This window comes from Pan paniscus, chromosome 3 (genome assembly GCF_029289425.2).
Source record: "Pan paniscus chromosome 3, NHGRI_mPanPan1-v2.0_pri, whole genome shotgun sequence".
NCBI lineage: Eukaryota > Metazoa > Chordata > Mammalia > Primates > Hominidae > Pan > Pan paniscus.
This window is the reverse complement of record NC_073252.2, coordinates 135,311,600-135,316,861: the sequence shown is the minus strand read 5'-3', so window position 1 is coordinate 135,316,861 and position 5,262 is coordinate 135,311,600. Positions and strand designations below refer to the sequence as shown.

Sequence of the window (5,262 nt, the reverse complement as noted above, 5' to 3'; positions counted from 1 at the left end):
AGGTCTGAAAAGAGACATTTACCATCTACTGTCTCTGAAGGCTACTACTTAGAGGCTTCATCTACATAACAAGAAACTTGGCTTCCACAACTCCCGTTAACTCAAGCATTTCTTTCTGGTGACTTCAACTTTAGGCAAAGCTTAACTCTTTCAAGACAATCAGAAAATCTTTGAAATCCACCTAAGACCTGTAAGCACTCCCTCTACCACCTCTCTGCTTCAAGATGCCTCACCTTTCCAAGCCAAACCAATGAATACCTTATATGTTTTATACCTTTGCCTACAACTTCTGTCTCCCTAAAAATATACAAAACCATGTTTTAGCCTGGCCACCTTGGGCACATGTTCTCAGGACCTCTTGAGACTGTACCCCAGGCCATGAGTACTCATATTTGGCTCAGAGTAAACCTCTTTAAGTATTTTACAGAGTTGGCTTTTTATTTCAACACTTTTGCTTTTGTGTTTAATTTAATTTTGTTTTTAGCTATTTGGATTTTGTTTATGTGTGCCCAAACTGTTTTAGGTAATTTAAACACTGCTTACTAGCAGATATATTTTTAATAACCTCAAGTAAACACACTGAACCTGGAATAGCCACTGAGGATTTTAGGTAAGCATTTAGCATATGCTCTCTTAGCACACGACTAGGGAGGGACTTACATACAGTGAGAAACCGGTACATAAATTCAAACTGTGCTTCAGTAGAGAGTATTTGTAAGCTTGGCTTTTAATACCATTGCCAGACTGATTAATTCTATGAAGACTGCAATATACTAAGGTATTTCTAATCTATACCTTTTCCCTCTCCCTCTTTCTCTATTATATTTCTAGAAACGTGGCTTTGTGTAGAGATTGCAAGAGTTTTTGTTTGTTTTATTTATTTGATTTTTTTTCCTATTTTAACTGAAGACATATTTATAGTATTTGCTCAGAGGGTATTCATTTGAATTATCACTGAAAATATTGCCATCAGATACAGGAAAACATTGGAGAATGATTCAGTACAACATACCCTTTGGTCTAATAAAAATTTGCTTCTACGTGACTCTTAGGTTTGTTGCTCAAAGACATCAGCAGCATGTTCAATTATTCATGTTTTCTAATTAAGCCCTGCTGATTGTGCCTAAATGGAAACTTTATTTTGGAGAGAATGTGTTCTTAATGTTTTTCAATATAACAATAATTTGTCAGACCGTGACGTAAGTCTCTTTAGGATCCTTAGGAACCTGTTTGTTTGGTTTAGAACTCACATATAGCTATTAGCCATCATGTTGAAGGTCCTTAACTTGTTTATTTCATGTCTTGTTTAAAGATGATGACATCTGATATTTTGCTAATGTCTGTTTTGGAAATATTGAAAAATTCCAAAGACTATTCTGTTGCTATGCAGTTATTTAGCACTTGCAGCATGGAACACTAAAGTGACCTTAATTTCAAGTCCAAATAAAGTAATTTTGAATATCATATATATATAGAATATATTGAATTGAATATCATATATATATATCACATATATATCATCTATGTGATATATATATTTTATTTATATATATATTATATATATATATATTTGCCTCTTCTTTTTGGTTTGTGTGGATGAAAAGTGCCTCATACATAAAATCTGGCCAGCTTTCATTACTTTTGACAACATTCACCCTCTAATCAAAGGAATGTTTGATTTTAAACATGACTCTTTCCCCATTGTGTCTTTCCATTAAACTCCCCTAAGGTAAACCTTCCAAAAGCTTAATCAATGTATGATTCCTCAAAACACTGAAATTTAGATTATTTTAGCCACATGCTCTCAAATCAAAATGACTATAAGCATTTTTAATAATTCCATTCTTATCTTTCCTTAATTTTATGATCTTAGTACATTTCCTTTTTCACATATTTAATAGGTAAAAAATATCAAGTGAATATATTAAATTATATAGACTTCTTTAAAGTATTTTCATTTCTTGCAAATGATCCACTGATAAGATAGAAATGAATATTCTAGTTAGTGTGAACAATAAAACAGTGACAATAGGATAAAGTTCTGACTCATCTATTTTGGCTAATAATATTAATCATATTACATAGAGAAATCATCACTCTATTATTTCATGAAAAGATACCCCAGGTTTACTACCTTCAAAAAGTAAATTATCTTTTATAGACTGTTTCTGATATTGGTGAAAAATTTTTTTTGTATTTTCTCCTATAGAGTTTATAGAGATTAAAGATATAACTTGAATAAAATAATATCTCGATTAAAATAAAACTTGTATTTTTATTTGATATATAAATACATATTAAAATTACTATAAACTCAAATTTATATTTTTATTAGTAGGTATAACATTGGGCCTTGAATTAGAATAGCAAAAAGGTATTTAGGAATTACTTGAATTTTATCAAAGCTTGGAACTAAAATTTAAGACAGTTTAAATATTTTTAATATACCTTTTTTCTAGATAATTTAATGTTTAATTAAAAAACCTTATCATTTCACTTATTGTGATAGAAATACAGTGTGAAAAGAACAATTTCAAGCTTTTGACAAATTTTTATACCTGACCTTAACCAGTTTAACATATGTTTGTAAATAATTATTATATACCATATATGAAGAAAGGATTTCAGATAATGTTATGTATGCAACTAACTAAATACTAGAATAAAATAAAATATGGGAACATATAACATTCTAATGGAAAATTTAGTTTTAAGAAAAAGACAAGATAGATCTTCTGATAATATATTTATCTCATACTCCATATCATTTCGACAATGACCATTTGATTAAGCTCTTTAAATTAGTCCTTGGATAGCACATCATACCAACTGAGTAAGAACTGACTCCCTAAATGCTGTGTTGACAAAAAACTTATTTGGAGCAGAACCATTTTTTTATACTTTTTTTTTTCAAATGAAAATTTATCACTATGGTGTTTTCACCATTAAAATTTATGATCTTGGTCTTTCCTTCTTGCCTTTGTATAGGGCCAAAAGAGAGACATTGGCTACTTTGACAACCTTAAAGCAGACTCCAGGAATGTCACCAACAGCATGACTTTTTTGACCAAATCCAGCAACCAGAGCTTCATCGTTTTCCTCACCATCATTGGGTACAAAGGCTCTGATTTTCTTACCATTCTTGATGCACTGGACCCTGACACACTTCCTAGCGGCAGAATTTGGCTGTTTGGCTTCAACTCCTACTTTTTCCAGCAACATTCCTTTTGCAGGAGAAGCACCTCCAAAAGGGTTGGCCTTCGGGGCTGTGCCTAAATGGGCTTTCTTGGTGTTTATCACGCCACTTCTGGTCTTTTCGGTGACTACGGAGCTTCCTAGCAGTACGAAGTACACGATACTTGCCCATCCTGCCAGTGCCAAGGGCCTGAGCAAAAGAGAGACTTTTAAACTTTCTAGAAATTATTTATTCATTAAGAGCACATTGTGTTTCGGATGATTCTGAAGTGGATAAAACACTTTACCGTAGAAATACTTTAATGCTAATAGAATTATCATCCAGTCTTGAATTTGGGTCTTATTTTATTTTACATTGCCAACCTGTTTATGAACAATATTAAGAGTGACTTACATAGGGCTACATGATGACAATTGTTCACCCATTATAGGATGTCTATGGGTAATTAAATATCTAGAGTTTAATTTGAACGTGGATTCTGTTTATAATATTTGTTTGTATTATTGCAGGTGGAGAGATTTATAAAACAATTTTCTGAGTTCTCTTACTTTGTCACATAGATTTTGCTAAGGCTCTGCAATTTTTGTGGAATGCACTACTATTGCATTTTCTGTTAAAAAGTACTTTGAATAGTTTTCAGGAAGTTATTGTAAGGAAAAAGTTAGGCCAATATTTTTACCTTTTGTAATCTTCAAACTAGCATTAAAATAGACTGCTTCTACAAAAATATAATATAGAGAAAAAATGAAATAAATCTCTTTATTTATATTTTCCTTAAACCAAGTAACTCTGGAAAATATGTATTATTATCTCCAATGTACAGATGAAGAACCAGAAAAATAGAAATAGTCTGAGTCACACAGGTAGAAGGTAAAAAGCTTGGATCTTCCTAGTCCAAATTCACTGTGTCTTAGCCAACTCTCAAATCTGTATGACACTCCCATTCCTACACTGAAGGAACTTTCCCTGGAGGAAAAGTTCTAGAGTCTTAAAGACATGGAAGAAATATGGACTTCTCATGAATGCAACCTTGTTTTTCTCCATCTATATGTTCTTTGAAATATGTAACTCATCGGTGAGTTTGGTTAGATTTGAAGCACTCCAGTGTCCATCAGTAAAGTTTCCTCCTTTTCAAAACTTGTTCCCCTACCGGTTTCTAAATACTCTTTCTTGGTTTTCTTTCCACTACTCTGTGCCATCAAATCTCTCTTACAGGCCGGGTGTGGTAGCTCACGCCTGTAATGCCAGCACTTTGGGAGGCCAAGGCAGGTGGATCACTTGAGGTCAGGAGTTCAAGACCAGCCTGGCCAACATGGTGAAACCCCACCTTTACTAAAAATACAAAAATCAGCCAGGCATGGTGGCATGTGCCTGTAGTCCCAGCTACTTGGAAGGCTGAGGCAGGACAATCTCTTGAACCTGGGAGGCGGAGGTTGCAGTGAGCCAAGATTGTACCACTGCACTCCAGCCTGGGTGACAAAGCGAGACTCTGCCAAAAAAAAAAAAAAGTCTTTCATAGACCTTGCTTACTAAACTGCCTTTCCATTACACAGTTATTTCTCAGGGTGCCCTTCTTAAACTTCCTATTTAATTAGATATATTCTGCTTGGGTTATCTTGCTAACTACAATGAGAGATTCAAAATGCCTATTGCTAACTCAGACTTTGTCTTCCAACCTCCAGACTAACATTCTAATTCATCTTGCATGTAAAAAAATGCCATGTCAAAAAACAAAAGTAATCATATCCCTCATATTGCCCTAGGCTGTTGTGTTTCCTACATAATAAACATACAACCATGTGCTCAGTGCCAAGTCATAAATCTTAAAATATTTTTCACTTTGTCCTCCTATATTTATTAATTACAGGTAATTAATTATTCTATTAAGTAAACATTATACAGTTTTTTATGTGTTCTATGACATGCAGAGAACAATTGTTTTCTGCACCGAGGATACAGTGGTAACACTTCATGCATTCCTGGAGATTTTGCTCTAGGTGATGAGAGAGATATTAAACAATCAAAAAACAAACAAAATAAAAACCAAAACCATGAAAATCCAGCTA

The 5,262-nt window shown here is 33.3% G+C and overlaps 1 pseudogene; it reads right to left on the bottom strand.

Annotated features, from left to right (window-relative positions):
• Nucleotides 1-2,801: 2,801 nt before the first annotated feature.
• Nucleotides 2,802-3,367, bottom strand: LOC100975909 (small ribosomal subunit protein uS12-like; annotated as a pseudogene).
• Nucleotides 3,368-5,262: the final 1,895 nt, after the last annotated feature.